This window comes from Myotis myotis, unplaced genomic scaffold (assembly GCF_014108235.1).
Source record: "Myotis myotis isolate mMyoMyo1 unplaced genomic scaffold, mMyoMyo1.p scaffold_m19_p_8, whole genome shotgun sequence".
NCBI lineage: Eukaryota > Metazoa > Chordata > Mammalia > Chiroptera > Vespertilionidae > Myotis > Myotis myotis.
In genome coordinates, this window is record NW_023416390.1 from 31,726,016 (window position 1) to 31,746,731 (window position 20,716).

The 20,716-nt window shown below is 41.9% G+C and overlaps 1 protein-coding gene and 1 non-coding gene across 14 annotated transcripts in view; one reads left to right on the top strand and one right to left on the bottom strand.

The window, feature by feature from the left end:
* DIS3L2 (DIS3 like 3'-5' exoribonuclease 2) overlaps positions 1-20,716 on the top strand; it is a 358,040-nt gene that overhangs the window by 254,167 nt on the left and 83,157 nt on the right. The gene's annotated exons all lie outside the window — the stretch shown is intronic.
* Positions 7,730-7,836, bottom strand: LOC118662392. Its single transcript, XR_004969747.1, has one exon. It is a non-coding gene; the product is annotated as a U6 spliceosomal RNA (small nuclear RNA).

The following is a 20,716-nucleotide window of genomic DNA, read 5'->3' on the forward strand; positions in this document are numbered from 1 at the left end:
TTGCTGTGCAGAAGAGACGGTCTTGACTCCATTGTATGCTCTTGCCTCCTTTGTCAAATATTAATTGAGTATAATGGCTTGGGTCGATTTCTGGGGTCTCTGTTCTGTTCCATTGGTCTATATGCCCACTCTTGTGCCAGTACCAGGCTGTTTTGATTATGGTGGCTGTGTAGTATAACTTGAAATCTGGTATTGTGATTCTTCCAACTTTGTTTTTCTTTCTCAAGATTGCTGCAGTTATTTGGAGGCTTTTTTATTCCATTTAATTTTTGGAGTATTTGTTCTAGCTCTGTGAAGTATGCTGTTGGTATTTTAATAGAGATTGCATTGAATCTGTAGATTGTCTTGGGTAGTATGGACATTTTAATGATGTTGATGCTACCAATCCATGTATGCAGTATATTCTTCCACTTGTTTATATCTTCTATCTTTTTTTTCAACATCCTTTTGTTTTCTGAGAACAGGTCTTTTACCTCCTTGGTTAAGTTTATTCCTAAGTACCTTAATTTTTTTGTTGCAGTGGAAAATGGGATTTTTTTTTTTTAGTTTCTCTAAGAATTCATTATTGGTGTATAAAAAAGCTATCAATCTTGGGGTGTTGATTTTGTATCCTCCTACATTGCCAAATCCACTTATTAAATATAGTAGTTTTTTGGTGGATTTTTTTTAGGGTTTTCTATGTTCAATATCATATCACTTGCAAATAATGAGAATTTTACTTCCTCCTTTCCAATTTGGATGTCTTTTATTTCTTCTTCTTGTTTGATCACCATGGCTAGGACTTCCAGTACTATGTTGAATAAGCGTGGTAAAAGCGGACATCCCTGTCTTGTTCCTTTTCTTAGGGGAAATGGTTTTAGTTTTTGCCTGTTGAGTATGCTGTTCACTATAGGTTTGTCATTTATGACCTTTATCATGTGAGATAAGCTCCCTCTATTCACACTTTGCTGAGGGTTTTTCCAAAATGGGTGTTGGGCTCTAGCCAGTTTGGCTCAGTGGATAAAGCGTAGGCCTGCGGACTGAAGGGTCCTGGGTTTGATTCTGGTCAAGGGCACATACCCGGGTTTGTGGGCTTGATCCCCAGTAAGGGGTGTACAGGAGGAGCCAACCAATGATTCTCTCTCATCATTGATGTTTCTATCTCTCACTCCCTCTCTCTTCCACTCTGAAATCAACTATATATACTAGTAGCTCGGTGCACGAAATTCGTGCACTGGGGTGGGGGGGGGTGGGGGGACGGGGCCCCTCAGTCTGGCCTTCACCCTCTCCAATCTGAGACCCCTCTGGGAATGTCCAACTACCTGTTTGTGCCCACACTTTTAACAGATAACAGCTCCATTGTTGTTTCTTTCTTATGCTTAAAACCATTGGAATTAGTAGGTATTCAAAGTGTGTATACATTTTGTGGGGACACCCTGTATATCTCTAGTCAGCGGTGAAAGAAACCAACAGCAGATTTGGAACCCCAAGACAGGGAACCTCACTCACTCCCCACATGCCTCCCCACTTCACTTTCCACCTTCGTGGGCAGCAGGAGAATCAACGTTTTCTCTCATTAATTCAGAAAAGCACGTCCTGTCATCCGCTGCCTGGCAGGAGTGCGCTAGGCCCCAAGCAAGCGAGGCTCAGTCAGGGCAGCCTTCGCTCATGGGTGCTGGCACCCAAAATGCACATTCCTCCTCTACAGTCGCCCCTACTATCCCACTGTTTCACTGAGAGGATGGAATTCCTCTCCGCCTCTGGGTTCTTGATCTTGAACGCTGACCGAAGGCACCTCAGTGAGGGCCGCCCGCGCCCACCAGGTGTGTCTGTCTGCACCTGCTCCTGCCTCAGCACCTGCATTAACCCCCCAGAGGTGATCTCGTAGCTGCACTGGCCTCCGTGGGAACAGGGCATCACCACTCCGCCCTCTCACTGTCATCTCACAGGCACCCACCTTCAGCACCCAGAACACCCAGACACTCTCCAAAGGACATGAGCGCATCAGAGGGGATGTGTGCATATCCTGTGGGGGTGTTAGGCATCCTGGGTTGATGGAAGTGCGGTGGAGAGGCGGGGGGAACTTGTGCACGCCTTGGTTTGCAACTGTTGCAGGCGCGGGAGGGTGACAGTGTGCTGGGGGATGTTCGCATGCCAGGGGGGGATGTGCACACCGGAGGCCTCTGGCTTTGAAGATCCGCAAACCCCTGTGGTGTGGCCAGGAGGACCTCAGTCTGGCCCGCCACGGTGGCTGTCCCTGCAATCCTGCACCTTCTGGGCCAGGAGGCGGATCTTGCGCAGCCACTCCTGGGCACTGATGGCCTGCAGGCGCTACTTCAGCTCATCCTTCAGGCTCCACTTGGCGTGCTCACAGCTGTTACCACCGCCATGTGGGGAGTACAGGCTGCCCTCTGCCGGCCTGCCTCCCCTATCCAGAGGCTTTCTGCGCTGCTCACCTGCCCAGAGTGACTGAGGCTGGGCGGAAGCCAGGCATCCTGCCCTGCCCAACCCTGGCCGATCCACCCCTGTGCGAGCTGTCGCCCCACCGGGAAGGGTCACAGATCCAGTCCCGGACCGCGGACAGCCTCAAGCACTGCCCCCCACCCAGCAGGGTCACAGATGTGGTCCCGGACCGCGGACAGCCTCAAGCACTGCCCCCCGCCCAGCAGGGTCACAGATCCAGTCCCGGACTGCGGACAGCCTCAAGCACTGCCCCCCGCCCGGCAGGGTCACAGATCTGGGTCCCGGACCGCGGACAACCTTGCCTGCTGCCGCCTGCCTTCAGTATGCAAATTAGCCGCCATCTTGTTACTTCAGGGTGGGGGTCCCCACTGGGGTGCCTCGCCAGCCTGGAAGAGGGGATGATGGCTGTTTGCAGCTGATCGCACCCCCTTCAGGTTGGGGGTCCCCACTGGGGTGCCTGGCCAGTCTGGGTGAGGGGATGATGGCTGTTTTCAGGCTGGCGGGCAACTGAGGCTCCCAACCTCTCCTTTTTCTCTTTTTTCTTTTTTCTTTTGTATTCTGTGATTTATTTACCTGCTATGGCTGTCACTGGAGCTGAGAGCCGGCTTTAGCTCTGAGGCTTGGCCCCAGCTCTGAGACCTCAGCTGCTGAAAGCAGGGATCTGGGTTTGTTTGGGTTCTATAATTGTAACACTGCTGCGATCCTGCTGGCTGAAGCCTGGCTGGCTGAAAGCAGGTTTCTGGGGAATGTTTAGCTTCTATATTTGCAACATTGTTTCTTAGAGTTGCAGCTCAGAGGCTGGCAGCGGCAGGCGGGGAACTTTGGCTTCCTCCTTCACTGGAGCAAGCAAGCCTCCTATTCACTTCAGCTGCCTGGCTGCCAGCCGCCATCTTGGTTGGCAGTTAATTTGCATGTATCTTGCTGATTAGCCAATGGGAAGGGTGTCAGGGTTATGGTCAATTTGCATGTTTCTCTTTTATTAGATAGAATATATTTAAATGGGTGTTGGATTTTGTCAAATGCTTTTTCTGCATCTATTGATAAAATCATGTGATTTTTGTCTTTCAATTTGTTCATGTGATGTATCATGTTTATTGATTTGCGAATATTGTACCAACCTGGCTAATGGTTCATCAATCTTGTTTATCCTTTCAAAGAACTAGCTCTTGATTTCATTGAATTTTTGTATTGTTTTTTTAGTCTCTATGTCATTTATTTCTGCTCTAATCTTTATTATTTCCTTCCTTCTACTGACTCTGGGCTTTTCTTGTTGTTCTCTTTGTAGTTCTTTAAGTTGTAGGATTAAATAGTTTATTATTGATTTTTGAGGTAGACCTGTAGTGCTGTGAACTTACCTCTTAGGAGTGCTTTTGCTGTGTCCCAGAGATTTTGGGTTTTTGTGTGTTTATTTTAATTTGTTTCCAGGAAGTTTTTTATTTCTTTTTTGATCTCGTTGGTAACACATTCATTGTTTAATAACATGCTATTTAGCCTCCATGTGTTTGAATGTTTTGGGGCATTTTTACTGTAGTTGATTTCTAATTTCATTCCACTGTGATCTGAGAAGATGCATGATATGATTTCAGTCTTCTTGAACTTATAGAGACTTGTTTTGTGTCCTAACATGTGATCTTTCTTTGTGAGTGATCCATGTGCACTTGAGAAGTATGCATATTCTGCTGCATTGGGGTGAAATGTTTTATAAATGTCAATTAAATCCATCTGATCCAATGTTTCCTTTAGAGTCACTGTTCCCTTGTTAATTTTTGGTCTGGAAGATCTATCCAGTGAAGTCAGTGGGTTGTTAAAGTTCCCTACTATGATTGTACTGTTGTCACTCTCTCCTTTAAAATCCTCTAGCAGTGTTTTTATATATTTAGGTGCTCCTATATTGGGTGCATATATGTTTACCAGGATTATATCCTCTTGTTGGATTGATCCTTTTAATATTATGTAATAACCTTTGTTGTCTCTTGTGATGGCCTTCATTTTTTTAAATTAATCTTTATTGTTGAGATTATTACAGATGTCCCTCTTTTTTCTCCCATAGCACCCCTCCACCCAGTTCCACCCCACCCCAGGCCCTCGCCACCCTATTGTCTGTGTCCATAGGTAATGCATACATGCATATAAGATCTTTGTCTAATATCTTCCCACCCCCACACCCCTTTCCCTATGAGAATCATCAGTCTGTTCCATTTCCATGCCCCTGATTCTATTCCATTCACCAGTTTATTCTGTCCATCAGATTGTCTATTCATTTGATTTTTAGATTCACTTGTTGATAGATATTTATTGGTTGTCACTTTGTTGTTCATATTTTTTATCTTTACCTTTTTCTTCTTCCTTCGCTTCTTAAAGAATACCCTTCAGCATTTCATATAATACTGGTTTAGTGGTTATGAGCTCCTTTAGCTTTTCCTTATCTGTGAAGCTCTTTATCTGACCTTCATTTCTAAATGATAGCTTTGCTGAGTAGAGTATTTTTGGTTGTAGGTTCTTGCTATTCATCACTTTGAACATTTCTTGCCACTCCCTTTAGGCCTGCATAGTTTCTGTTGAGAAATCAGCTGACAGTCATATGGGCACTCCCTTGTAGGTAACTAACTGCTTTTCTCTTGCTACTTTTAGGATTTTCTCTTTGTCTTTTGCTCTTGGCAATTTAATTATGATGTGTCTTGGTGTGGTCCTCTTTGGATTCCTCTTGTTTGGGGTTCGCTATACTTCCTGGACTTGTAAGTTTATTTCTTTCATCAGGTGGGGGAAGTTTTCTGTCATTATTTCTTCAAATAGATTTTCATTATCTTGTTCTCTCTCTTCTTCTGGCACCCCCATAATTCATATGTCGGTACACTTGAAGTTGTCCCAGAGGCTACTTACACTATCTTCATATTTTTGGATTCTTTTTTCTTTTTGTCTTCTGCTTGGATGTTTTTTGCTTCCTCGTATTTCAAATCATTGATTTGATTCTTGAGATCCTCTAATCTACTGTTGAATCTCTGTATATTATTCTTTATTTCAGTCAGTGTATGCTTAATTTCTGACTGGACCTTTTCCATTTTTTTTTTTTTTTTTTTGGCATACTCACTAAGTTCCTCAGAGGTTTCTAGAAGATTCTTGAGTAACCTTATAACCATGGTTTTGAACTCTATATTCAGTAGTTTGCTTTCTTCCATTTATTTCATTTGTGACATATTTCTTTGTCTCCACATTTTTGCTGCTTCCCTGTGTTTGTTTTTATGTATTGGGTAGCTGCTAAGTCTACTAGAGTTGATAGAGTGACCTTGTGTAGTAAGTGTCCTATAGGGCCCAGTGGCTCAGCCTCCCCACTCACCTGAGATGGACACTCTTGGTACACCCCTTTGTGGGCTGTGTGCACAGTTTTGTTGTAGTTGAGCTTGATTGCTGTTGGTGTCTCTAGGAGGAATTGACCTCCAGGCCAATTGGTTGTGGAGACCAGCTGCAACTACAGTGGCAGAGCTGCTGTGCAGGAGACACCCTTATGGAGCAGGACTTGCTTCAGTGGTGCTTTGGTGCTCACTGAGTCTGCCCCTTGAGTGTGTCGCTTATGGATGTGATTAGTTGTAATCTGGTATGGTCTCACACTGACCATTGGGTACACTGCCTCTTGGGTCTCCAGGGAGGTGCAAAGTCAGCCATTGCCTGGGGCAATCCAGCAGGAACTACAGAGAGATCTGCAGATTCCTCCTCTTTGTATTGGGTTTGGCAGTGACCAGAGGAGGCCCAGCTGTGAAGCAAGGCAGGCTGGTGCTGGTGCCGGGTCTTGGGCCTTTTATTGATAGGTTTGAGGCTCCCCGACCCAGCTGCAGCTTGTTTGACTGGTTTTTAGCCTGAGAAAGGAAAGACCATTCATATGCAAAAGCCGCTGGGCACAGCTTGGGTGGGGTTGTAAATTGGATGAGGCAGGGTCTTGGGTAATCACCAGGGAGGAGCAAACAGATATGGCTACCAGTGAGTCCTGCACCAGAGAGGTCCCAGCATGGGAACAGTGACCGCTGGGAGCACCTCCGTCCGGAAGAAAGCCACCCCCAAGTTCCTGCCCTGATGCCAGACAGTACAGTTTCTCCCCGTATGTATCTGGGTCCCCCAGAGCCTCGCCTGGCACTGGAGCTCAGAGGAAGTGGGAGCCTGTAAATTCAGTTCATGGTGCTGGCCTTTTAAGAGGAGCATCTGGGTCTCCAATGGCCTGTGTGTCACTCAGCCCCAATCCGCACTGGTTTTTGCAGCCCATAGTTCTTACAGCCCATAGTTCTTACAGCCCATAGGGACTTCTTTCCCCAGCTCTGCGACCCTGGGTTGGGGGTCTGGTATGGGACTGGGATCCCTTGCTCCTCCAGGCGGCCTCTGCAGAGGCAATCTCCCTCCTGATTAAAAAAGCGGCACACCCGGGTGCCGGACCAGCCCGTTCTGGCCCTCCGCACCTCCTACCAGTCTCAATGTGCTTTCTTCTTTACCTCTCTAGTTGTAGTACTTCCACTCAGCCAGCTTTCCTGTGGTTCTGGATGATAGTTGTTCTGCATTTTGGTTGTAATTTTGATGTGGTTGTGGAAGGCAGCAAGTATAGGCATTTACCTATGCCGCCATCTTGGTTCTCTAATGGCCTTCATTTTGAAGTCTGTTGGATATGAGTATTGCTACTTCAGCTATTTTTTCTTTTCCATTTGCATGGAAATTTTTTTCACTCTCATCCTGTGTGTGTCTTTTGTTCTGAGGTGGGTCTCTTGCAGACAGCGTATATATATATATATATATATATATATATATATATATATAGCATCATGTTTTTGTGTCCATTCACCTACCCTATATCTTTTGATTGGAACATTTAATCCATTTACACTTAAGGTTATTATTGGTAGGTATTTGTTTATTGCCATTTTAATTCTGTATGTCTAGTTTTCTCTCTCTATTTCTTCTTCTCATTACAGCAGTCCCTTTAACATTTCTTGTAATGCTGGCTTAGTATGAAGAACTCCTTTAGCCCCCCCCCCCTTTTTTTTTTGTCCAGGAAGCTCTTTATTTGACCATCTATTTTGAATGATATCCTTGCTGGATATAATAATCTTGGTTTCAGATCCTTGCTTTCCATTACCTTGAGTAGTTCATGTCATTCCCTTCTGGCCTGTAGAGTTTCTGATGAGAAATCAGGTATCAGCTTTAAGGGAACTCCTTTGTAGGTAACAGTTTTCTTTTCTCTTGCTGCCTTTAAGATCCTCTCTTTGTCTTTAATTTTTGGCATTTTATTTATTTATTTATTTAATTTTTTTAAAATATGGAACGCTTCACGAATTTGTGTGTCATCCTTGCGCAGGGGCCATGCTAATCTTCTCTGTTTCGTTCCAATTTTAGTATATGTGCTGCCGAAGTGAGCACGATTTTTGACATTTTAATTATGATGTGTCTGGGTGTGGGCCTGTTGGGGTTCTTCTTGCTTGGGGTCCTCTGTGCCTCCTGTATTTGTGTGACTTTTTCCTTTACCAGGTTAGGGAATTTTTCTGCCATTATTTCTTCAAACACATTCTCTATCCCTTTCTCCCTTTCTGCCTCTTCCGGCACACCTGCTATTCTAATATTGTTACATTTCACATTGTACCACAGCTCCCTTAAGCTGTCCTGTTTTTTAATTGTTTATTCTTTTTGGTACTCTGAGTGATTTTTTCAATCCTGTCTTCTAATTCACTGATTCAGTCCTCAGCTTCCCCTAATCTGCTGTGTATTCCTTCCAATGTGTTCTTTATTTGTGCTATCTCATTCTTTTTTTGCTAACTGTTCTTTTTTCATAGTTGCTATATCTTTTCTCATGCTGTTCAGTATCTTTACCATCATTATTCTGAAGTCTGTTTCAGATAAATTTCTTATCTCCATTTCATTTTTATCTCTTCTTCTGGAGAATTCTCTTGTTCTTTCATTTGTGGGTTGTCTCTTTGTTTCCTCATTTTGGTACCTGTTTGGGTTTGTGACTATGTACTAGGTAGATCTGCTACACCTCTCAATCTCTAGTGCAGGACAGTGTCGAATATTGTTTCTGACTAATTAGATCAGGCAAAGACTCAAAGTCTCCAGAGACTGCCTCTGGCTGCAGACTGATAGGATTCCTCTTGATGTGCCCTCAGGCAATCATCCACAGGTGTGGCAAATTTTTTTTCAGCAGGATGGGGTAATTGTTTCTGCCTGAAGGCTAATTGTTATTCTCAGTCTTGTAAGGGGCAATGTTCTTTCCAATAGAGTGGGTCAGCTGTCTTCCCCCCAGGCAACGCTGTATGCGATCACCTGCTTGAGAAGGATTTCCTCCGCTGTGTGAGGGAATGGCTCAGCACAAGAAACTGGGGTGTCTGCCTTCTGATCCAGAGCCTTTGATCCTGGTGTCTGCTCACCCAGCTCCATCCACTCTGCTGTTCCTCTGTTGGAGCACAAGATGGGTGGCTCCACATGGACTTTTATGCATTGGCCCTTTAAGAGGGTGCCTGAATTTCCAGCCATCTCTCTCTGGCAGACAGCTACCCCACTGTTTTTCACAGCCAGATCTTATGTGGATACCCTTCTCAGTTCTGGTGTTTTCTGCCGTGGGGCACACCTCGGGAATTAGACCCCAGAGTTTTCAGTGGCAACCCCCACAGCTGAGATTTCTCTCCAGAACTTCAGCTGCTGTCTATGGGGGCTTGGTCAGCCCTTTCTGCCCCTCCTACCAGCCTCTCTGCGGTCTCCACTTTTCGTTCTCGGTTATCAGGGTTCTCCAGCGTGTCTCCATTGATTATTCAGTAAGTTTTTCTGTATTTTAGTTGTAATTCCAGTTTGGATCTATGAGCATGTCTGTGCAGCATCCATTTACTCCACCACCATTTTTAATTTCCTGCCGTTGTGTTTTTGTTATTAGCCTCTGCTATCCATTTAAAAGGCAAGACAGACCCTAAGCTTTCAGAAACAAGTACTTGTTTCTTATCTATTAGGTGAAGGAAGCAATTGTGTAAGCAAAGTCACTTGGGGAAGCTTAGTGCAGTAGATAGGGTATAAGTGAAGGTGAATGTGGATTGGCAGTGGCAGGAGGAGCAGCAGGTCTTTGTTTGAAGGATGAGATTCAGGGGAAAGGTGGTGACTTTGGAATCAAACTATGGGGAGCCACAAGTGTCAGTCACTAGTGAATTGTAGGTGTAGGGTTCCTCTGAAGTGTCATGAGAAAGGTGACTTTTAGAAAGATTAGTGCTGCATCATTGTGTGGGATGCCTAGCAATTTAAAGATGAATTAGATTTGCACAAGGTAGTTCCATAAGCAAGGCAAAGGTGATGAAACCACAGACTGAGAACAGAGAAGTGAAGAATGTCAGCAAGCATTCCCTAAATAGAGGGAATAAATGAGACAGATAAATGAAAGGTGACTCTAGGAAAAACTAGTTCCCTCCCCCAAACAGAAACAACAGTAAACTCTCAAAAATGGAGTAATGATTAAGTAAGCCATGGTTCCAACTCAGTGGAATGTTATGCAATTACTAAAGTTGTTACAAAGACCATGTAAGAACATGGGAAATGTGTATGCTGTAAAATTAAATGAAAGAAAAAAAGATATTTAATTATAAAGAGGTTCCAAATAAAGATGGAGGATCAAGTACCCACATTTGCTTTCATTCCCTCCCAAAACCTCACTTAAAACAACAGTGAAGAGATTTTTTTTAAGACATAAACCCACAAGGACAAAGAGAATGGGAGAGGAGACAACGGCAACAAAATTTTGGAAGCTGGGAAGCAGATGGATGAGTGGTAACTGACTTAGCAGTCCTGAGAAAGCTGAATCCTGTGCCAGCAATAGAGAAAGCCAAGAAAACCCAATTTACACAGCAGAACCCTAAAGAAATTCAAAAACTGATAGCACCAGGTAAATCTCTAAAGTGGGAAAGAGGTGTGTAAAGAGAAGACTAGCTCTATTGATTGAAAGTTTATTTAAAAGATTGCCCCTCCCATAATTTCGAAGAAGACCAGAAATTTACTCCCTGGGAAGGATAAAGTAAAGGTTGTTTGAACTAGGGGACACTTGATGGCATGGTCCCTTAGCAGAGATTGAGTGAACTTTGGCACACTGAATGTTAAGAGTCCCAGCTTTCTTTCCCCAGTCATCCCCAGAATTCTGGTAGCTCAGTCTATATCCTGAGTCAGGAGGTGGGAAAATTTTTTCTCTGAGGAATCTGAGTAGTGAAACAGATTTAAAGATAATAACCTCAGGATTGCTGAACCAACAGCTCAGGTGTATCTCTCTATAGCAGTGGTTCTCAACCTTCTGGCCCTTTAAATACATTTCTTCATGTTGTGACCCAACCATAAAATTATTTTTGTTGCTACTTCATAACTGTAATGTTGCTACTGTTATGAATCATAATGTAAATATCTGATATGCAGGATGGTCTTAGGCGACCCCTGTGAAAGGGTCGTTCGACCCCCAAAGGGGTCGCGACCCACAGATTGAGAACCGCTGCTCTGTAGTAAAGCTTGTAGACAATCAGCTCCACTCACACAAGCAGAACATTTTAGGATTTCACAAAAAATCAGCCTTGTAGTATTTTGCTTTCATGTATGAAGAGACAACCAAGAGGAAAGCCTCTAACATGATACAGAAAAACCAAAGCAAGCAAACAGAAAAATAGCAACTTAAACAAAACAGACTATACAGGGAAACAAAACTATTGTTTATATCCTAAAATAATTGTTTAAAAGAAAACATTTATATCACAAGATCTAAATACTTTTAAAAATAAACATTTGGGGGATGGAGGGAAAGCTCTTGGAAATTAGAAACATATTAGAAGATATAAAGATTCAAACTTATGGTTAAAAGATAAAATTGAGGAATTGTCCCAGAAAGAGAGAGAAAAGGTAAGAAAATTATAGGACCAGTCCAAGATGTCCAATATCTGTTCAATAAATGTTTCAGAAATAGAGAACAAAACAAACAAACAAAAAAACAGAAGGGAAAGAAATAATTCAAGGAAGTGCCCGACTAGAGGGTTGACTGTTTAGACTGAAAGAGCCCACTGTCCAGCACAGTGGTGGAGGCGCATCATCACCAAGCCACATTGTCCTACAATCTCAGAACACTGAGAACGCAGAAAGGTCCTTTAGGCTTCTAAGAGTTAAAAGAAAAAAAAGTCACACAGAGTGGATCAGAACTCAGACTAACTTAAGGCTTTTTTATTATAACCCTAGAAACTAGATGACAGTGAAGCAAAGCTTTCTAATTTCTGAAAGACTGTGATTTCTATGCTAAAATTTTGTTCCTAGCTAAGCTATCAATAAAATGTGAGAGTAGAAAAGGACATTTTCAGATACGCAAGGTCTCAAAAAAAAGTACCTCTTATATACCCTTTCTCAAGAAGCTACCAGAAGATGTGCTTCACCAAAATGAAGGAGTAAATCAGGAAGGAGGAAGACATGGGATTTAAGAAACAAATAAACCAACACAGGAAAGAAGTAAAAAAATCACCTAGATCACAAGTCGACAAACTTTTCCCATAGAGGACCAAACAGTAAATATTGTTAGCTTTAAGGCCATTTGGTGTCTGTCACAACTACTCAACTTTGCCCTTGTAGCAGTAAAAAACAACAAAAACCAATACATAAATGAGTGAGCATGGCTGTGTTCCAGTAAAACTTTACTTAAAAAACAGGTGGCAGGCTGGATTTGGCCCACACGCCATAACTTGTTGACACCTAACCAAGGTGATGGTGAAGAAAGTTACTAAGATATAGCTCTACATGGTGTAGAAGGCTCTAGGAGAGATATCTTTGAGAAAATGAAATAGTTAAAATATTTGTGTATCTGAATTTCTTGACAAATGATTTAGTCTGGCAGTTATCAAGCTTTTATCTCAGGCAGTTATCTCAGGACCTGTTGCACTAAAAAATGATTGAAGACCTCAAAGATCTTTTATGTAGCTTACCCTATTAGAAATAAAAACTGATTAAATTTTAGACATTCACTTATTTTTAACTAAAATTAATTCAATTCATTATATGTTGATATGAAGAACATTTTGTGAAAAATAACTATTTTCTAAAACAAAATTAGGAGAAAAGTGTTTTTTTTACATTTTTGGAAATTTCATGTCTGTCTTAGATGACATTGTACTGGGTTCTCACGTGTACTTCTGTATTCAATCTATTGGGATAAGTTCTTTTAGTTGAAGTATGTGAAGAAAATCTGGCTTCAGACAGATATGTAGTTAAAAAAGAAAGGAGTGTCTTAAGAGCTTTATTCAAATAATTGTGGATATTTGTTTATACTACACAAGAATTTGACAGTAATCTCTTAAATGTCAAATGCAATCTAGAATCTGAAACCATATCTGCTATAGACTGAATTGTGCCTCCCTCCTCCCCAAATTCATACGTTGAAACCCTAACTGTGGATGTGACTGTATTTGGAGGTAGGGCTTTTAAGGAGATAATTAAAGCTAAATTAGGTCATGAGGGTGGAGCCCTGATAAAAATGATAGGATTAGTACCCTTATAAGAAGAAACCAGAGGGCTTACTCTCTCTCCCTGCCATGTGAGAACATAGTGAGAAGATGACCTTCTGAAAGCTAGGAAGAGAGTTCTCACCAGAAGCTGACTCACTAGCACCTTATCTTGGACTTCTAGACTTTAGAAATGAGAGAAATATCTGTGCTTAAGCCACCTAGTCTGTGGTATGTTGTTATGATAGCTCTAGCAGACTAATATAATATCAATTGATTTTTTTTTACTGGGTTATAGTATAATCTATTGGTCTGTCTTACACTCTGAATGGTCTTTTATGCATGATTTTTTATCATGTATTTAGAAATTTAGATCATTTGTTATACTGATCTTCTAAATATGGACACATTTCATTATATGGTATCAAGAAATCACATTTGTTAATATTACTACTGATCTTAGACAAGTCTTTTAGGAAATGTGTGTATTATGTGTCAGATACAAGGTTTCCAAAATTCAAATTTTTGTAAAAGTTCAAATTTTATCATTGGCAATAAATAATGTCAGTTGTTTTCCTTGAAGTGCCAAATAATCATAGTTTGTGTGTCAGTTGTTCCTTCAAGTAAAAGTGATATTCCATAAAAAAAAGCAATCAGTTTATCTCACAACTCGAAGTTATATAAATGCTTTTCCTCAAGATAATCATCATACTTTGGCATGCAGTTAAGTGATAAAACAAGCACTAAAGGGTTGAGACATAATATAGTTAATAACTTCTACTGCTTAATCAAAAACATTCTTAAGTGAACTAGCTGTTTTTCCCTGAGAGTGTGAAGTGTGATGAGTTTTTTGACCACTGGTACCCTTTGTTGCAATGGCTGGATTCATGCCAGGGCAACAGCAGTTTTCCCTTCCAGTGCTTTTGTACCATTGGTGTAAATGTCAACACACGGAAAGGGGCAAATAATGCCTTAGTACTATTATGAAAATAGTTTTGACCTTATGGGTCCCTGAAAGGGTCTCAGAGACCACCAGGAGTCCCCAGACCATGAGAACCATTGTTCTATACAGTTGGTAATTTGGAGTGGATCAATGTACATAGTATACAGAAAAACCAGCAAATTAAAACAAGACAGTTATTAAATTCAGTGAAAATAAAAGTTGTGTAGGAAAAAAAAGTAACACTTTGTATCTACATAATCATAATAGTTAATGCTGATAGTTTATTATGTAACTTTATTGGGAGGATGAGGGCCTGGAACGATTATGTGGGTTTGATTAAGGGAAGAGTGTATGTGGAAAGAAAAATAAATTCTCTTCTTCTATATTGAAAAGTTTGTGAATAATGTCTAAAACTGAAAAATCAAGAAGCAGAAATCAAGCAGGCTATACAAAAATAATGAAAGTAATGCCAAAATAATCTGATCTGCTGAATAAGGTGAAAGTGATTACCCTGTGGGCGGGGCAGAAGAGAGAGGGACAGAGGGCTACTATCTTCATAACAAGCCTTTAAAACTATTTGAAACAAATGTAATAATCTGAACAATAAAGATTTAATTAAGAAAAAAAATAAAAATAAAACTATTTGACTGTGTGAACTATGGATACTTCAATCTTCTCATTTTTATTTTATAAAATTTCAAGCATATAATAACCCCACCATCCCTGCTCCCAGATTCAACTATATCAACATTTTTTTCTTTGCTAAAGTACTTTAAAACAAACACAGGCATCATGTCATTACTCTCATAACATATTTTGATATGTGATTCTAAAAAACGTGGACACTTTCTTATATAAGCACAATGCTGTTAGCACACCTAACAATATGCTAGTGCCTTGGTGTCATGTCCAGAATCCAGTCCATAATTACATTTCCTGGATTGCCTCCAAATGATTTGTCCGGACTGGAATCAAAACAAGCTACACACATTACATTTGGTTTTACAGCTCCTATATATCTGATAATAGATTCCTTTGTGAGAGTCAAGAAGCAAACCCGATCTGAAATACAAAGAAAGAATTGTGAAGACAGTATGCCAGTAATCATATTTTGGTGGGGGTGGGAACATGCATGGGGGAAAAAATGAATGGAAAAAGACCAGAAGGAAATAAAATAGAATGCCAATAGTGGTTGTATTTGGGTAGTAAGACTATGAGTAATTTTTTCTACTTTTTTTGTGTTTTCTAATGTTTTTTGAAAACACATATTACTTTTATATTTTAATAAGTGCTTGTTTTTGCAAAAATTTAACTAAATAGAAAATAAAAGCCCATAGAAGAAAAGTAACTTGAATCAACAGAAAAGAACGATGAATCTGAATTATGCCTGCCAGGGTCAGACCCAAGGAATAAAAAGCTGCCTGATCTAATGAGCTTCTAAAATATGAGGGTCATAAAAGAAGCACTAGAAAGAGGCACTCTGAAGGCTCAATTGGTCTTTAGGGTTTCTGTTGGAGGTAGTGTCTGGTAACCAAGCCTTCTGGCATGAGGGGCCTATAGAGCAGGTGTGAAGTAGGCACAGGGTCCAGGAGGGGATGCTGGTCCTCTGTCAAACAAGCCAAGTAGGAAGTGAAGGGATTTGGACTGGGAATAGTTGTGGAACCACTAACCACACTTATTGTACTGTGGTCATCCAAGCACCCTACCAGACCAAATAGTACATGGGGAGTTAACCTGGTTCGTTAGTACAGGGGTGTAGTGACCAATGAGTAGCTCTTACAGCAGGGGTGGGGAGCCTTTTTTCTGCCAAGGGCCATTTGGATATTTGTAACATCATTTTCGAGCTATACAAAATTATCAACTTAAAAATTAGCCTGGCCCTAGCTGGTTTGGCTCAGTGGATAGAGCGTCGGCCTGTGGACTAAAGGGTACCAGTTTCGATTCTGGTCAAGGGCACATGCCCACGTTGCGGGCTCAGTCCCCGGTAGGGGACATGCAGGAGGCAGCCAATCAATGATTCTCATCATTAATGTTTGTATCTCTCTCTCCCTCTCCCTTCTCTCTGAAATCAATAAAAATCGTCAAACCTCAGAGGGAAGGTAGGGGAGGATGGGGTAAGGGAGAGAGATCAACCAAAGAACTTGTATGCATGCATATAAGCATAACCCATGAACACAGACACCAGGGGGGTGAGGGCATGAGTAGTGGGGGAGTAAGGACACATATGTAATACCTTAATAAAGAAAATTAAAAAAAGAAAATAATTATTTTTTAAAAAAAATTAGCCTGCTAGTCAATCAGTGATTCTCTCTCATCATTGATGTTTCTATCTCTCTCTCTCCCTCTCCCTTCCTCTCTGAAATCAATAAAAATATATATTTTTAAAAGTTATATTTGGTCAAACATTTAGTTAACTCCTAATGTCTTGGCAGGGCAGACCAAATGATTTCTCGGGCCTTATACAGCCCAAGGGCTGGACATTCCCCACCCGTCTTATAGTCAAGATGCATGAAATGGGGTGAGGGTGGGGGGCAAGTGGGAGGGTCAGGGAGCCAGAGCAGGCCAGTAGGGACCCTGAATGAATGAGGAGGAGGGTGGCCAAAGCTTGATGCTGGGTTTGTGTGTAGTGATGGTTTGTGTGTAATGATGGTTTCTAAGCCCTGGAACTTAGGAGCCCGAGCAGGGCCAACAGCATCGTACCACTGCTACATGGGCCAATCTCACCCGGAGACGAAGTGGAGAATGTTTTGTAGTTTTCCTTAGCCTGCGGGAAAGTCTTATTTTCTGGAGTAGGCATGGTCAGCTATAGAAAGGATATTTTTATTTAAATACCCACCAAGTTTTTTTAAACATCCAGCAGAAAATCTTGGTCACACATGCTTTCATTAATCCAGTGCCCAGATTTTTAGATCAGTAAATTCTGAAGGATCTATTTTTGGCATTTTTCTCACATATTGGTGGTGAGGGCATTGTTCTCTGATCTAGATATTTGTGACTATATATTGTCATATGGAAAACAAGCCCAACTGGACCTTGTGTTTTGTAAGATCCAACGTGGGTACCATGAAATCCACTTTGACCATGTTAGTCCAGTGCCCTTGTTATATTCTGAACACCTCTGGCACTCCTGTCTCACTTGGCACTCAGGTCCTACAAAACAGAGACCATACCTAAGTGCCCTCCCTACTCATCAGAGGCATCTTAATTTTAAGTAACTTTTGTAAAAACACCTATCTTACATTTTAAAGGAGGTCAGAAGCAATGAATCTGACTTGATAACTAAGTTCTTAGATCTTAAAATCGTAATATCTCAAAGTCAGAGTTGGGAATACTGAAGGAAGTATCCCACAATTATAGTAGCTCTTCACAGCTTGCCTTTCCAGCAATATCCCTACCATTGCTCCTTCTAAGTTAGAATGTGAGGGTGTACTCCAGAAGTTGCCCATTTCAACTTCAATCAGTAACAACCCCATTTCAGCCGTTTATGTAGCCAAAAATCACGTCATTATTGACTTTGATCTTTCTCTCACCTCTTACAATCCACCAGTGAATGTCCTCAGTTTTATCATCTTAACTACCTCTAGAATCTGTTCCCTTCCTTGCCACTACCAGCATTGTCACCTGGGTCCAAGCTGCCATCCCCCACCTGGACTACACTGGCTTCCTAACTGTTCTCCTAGCTTCCACTTCTGCCCCAATCATCTTCTCTCTATTCAGCAGTCAGGATGATCCTTCTAAGTCAGAAATTAGTTATTGTCTCTCTTAAAAAACACACACAAAAAACTCTCTAGTCCAGCGGTTCTCAACCTGTGGGTTGCGACCCCTTTGGCGGTCGAACGACCCTTTCACGGGGGTCACCTAAGACTCTCCTGCATATTAGATATTTACATTACGATTCATAACAGTAACAACATTACAGTTATGAAGTAGCAACAAAAATAATTTTATGGTTGGGTCACAACATGAGGAACTGTATTTAAAGGGCCAGAAGGTTGAAAACCACTGTTCTAGTCGCTTATTCAGAAAAAAATCTAAAAAGTCTTCACATGGAATTTTTTTTTTCCTTTTCTTTTCTCCCCGTCTTCGCAACTAGAAATGCATGAATTAGACTCTGCTTGGGACTAGAGTCTCTTCTCGCTTCCTAGAGCATCTCTGCTTCGGGAACAGCTGGTTTTTATTGCATAACTGAGTTCTCCACCATGTAGCAGCTCCCCACCCCAGCTTCCATGACCTGACTCCACTCAAGGTTACACTTTCCTAACTGCCACTTTAGAACATCCTTCAAGTCTCTGTCCATTCCTTGGAAGTCTAGGAAAATCTTTCCAGTCCCTGCCTAACACCCACCATATTGAATATTGGACACTATAGTGGAACTACAATGTCCTTCTTCAGCTGGACCTTCAGTGTGCTACTTAAGAATCCTTTTATTGCCAGTGTAGCTGTTTCAAATTTTTATTCTTGACTCCAGCCTTCAACTTGCCTTTCACTCCTCTTTCCTTCAAGATCCACTATTCCCCCAGGAGACTTTCTGTTCTTCTTGGAAATCAGGGAAACCAGCCAGCTTGATCTGCTGAAATCCCCACTTCAGTGAGTCAAAATTCCCCTCTGCCTTTCCTCATCCCTTCACCTCTCTTCATTCAGTAAAATATCTCCTGCTGCAGCCTGAGTTCAAGCCCTTCTCTAGATCTGTTAACGGCATCAGCATCTTCCAAACCACTTAGACTCTCAGCCTCTAGCCTGCTTCACATCTGCCACATCCCAGCAGTTCTAAGTGCTAACAGCTCTACCTTTGCAAAGTATCTCTAGTCACTCCTCTCTTTTCTGTCACCACAGTCGCTGTCCTACTCAAGTCCTTGCCATCCTCCTCTGGGATGGCTGAGAGACACGGTTCAAGTCCTCTCTCCAGTGGTGTTAGATGACTTTCTGAAGCTGAATCTGGTCTTACTACACTATTGCTCAACATCCTTCTGCAGCATGACAGTTTCCAGAACATGCTATGCAAAGACCTTGCCAACGCCTCCACTACTACATGACCATCTGCCACCATTCTCCAGTCCCCTAAACCCCTACTCTTGCCACCGAAGGGTTTATTTGTCCTCAACACTTCTGAGACTTTGCATATGCTTTTCTCTCTTCTTAGGCTGTTCTTCCCTCATCTCTACCAGTATGAATCCTACTTATTCTTTGAGATCCAGCTAAAATACCACTTCTTCCATGAAACTGTTGTTAGTTCTTCATTCATTCATTTAGTGAATAGTCATTGAATATTTGCTCTGGTCATACAAGTACATATGTACTAAAATAGAAACAGGTCATAATTTTCTCCTGATGGTGGATTTATAGAAGATTCTTTTTCTTCTCCTTTTCCCACCTGTATTTAAGTTTTCTGCAATGCATGCATATCACCATTGTAGTAAGAATTGTTTTGAGGGTTTTTTTCCCTTTTTTTTTTAATAAATAGATGAGAGAGATTGGAGTTTGTTTGTAGGCTGTATGGGAAGGCGAACAGAAAAGGAGATATTGAAGACAAGGAAAGAGGAACAGATTTTTAGTGTCAGGTCATGAAGGAAGTGGGAGACTCAAAACCCAAACCCCAGGTGAGGGAGTTACTCCCAATAGGACTATAAGAACCACACCACTAACTCGCAAGCCTCGAGGGAGTGAAGGTTGGGGGCCCCTGCTGTAGTCTGGAGATGGTGCAGGGTAGACAGCCTACAAAGGTGCTCCGATAGGAGGGCCCCATTCTGCCTGTCAAAACCCATTTTCCCACCTCTGCATCCCTACAGCACCTGTCATCTGCACTTGGGAGCCATACACAAATCTATTGTCCTATTAGATTTTAACATCCTTATAAGCAGAGCCCATTGTTAATTAATCTCTTCCCCCTCCACACCACAATGCCATGTAACTCCCTAAAATGCTCAGAAATGATTTCATAAAGTGAATTGCATATCTGTTTTCGCAGTTCTTGGTTGAGTTAGTCTGCTTAGTTAGAACGGCGTTCCCCTTGGTAAGGCATTTTTATCCACAGCAGCTTTCTCAGCCCTCTTGAGCCCTATCCTGGGAGTTGAGGACCTTCCACAGCTCACGCCAGGAAGGTACACTACCTGCTTCCCCCTCATGACCCCTCCACAGAGGTTCACCCCATTGTCTCCCATGCTGTCCCTGCCACTGCCACCCCTGCTGCCACCCATGGAAATCCTATGAAATGTAAAAAATAAAATAAATGTGCTTTCCAGGGCCACCGTGGTGTCTGCAGCCTGCTCATAGAGCCAAGGTTCATTCGCACCATTGTGTGACGTGGGGCTTCAGTTAGTAGTAAAGAAATACACTGTTTTGTGACATCCTCGGGCACTACAGTGGGAGTCTTGCCCAAGCAGCTCCAGTGAGAGTCAGTTGCTTCTGAGAGTAATAGAAAAGTTACCAGAATGCCCATCTCTAGTCCTTAGCAGAAGCAGGACAGAATTGCTTTATCTCAGGCCTATAAAGACCACTGAGGACCAGAGGAGTCTTTGGAAAACTGCTGTGTTCTTGGTCCCCTGTGTCCCAGTTTGCTAATTAAGGCCCCAGTCAATTAGAGGCTTCCCAAAGGTCACTTCAAGGTAACAGCAGGCTAAACCATGGACATTGATTTTGCTATAAATCCTTGAGATTCAACATAAAATATTTTCAAGGAAAAAAAGACATTTATCATTTATTTATGACTGTCCTGATAAAAATTCTTTTAAATCACCTTTCTCCTGCATTTTAATAGTTATTAATAGTGAACTTGACTTAAATCTTAAGGACTTGAGCCCTGAAGTTAGTTAACAACATAACAGGTCACTTTGCTGGGTGTCTTTAAGAAAAGCTGGACCTCTGTTCCTGAGAG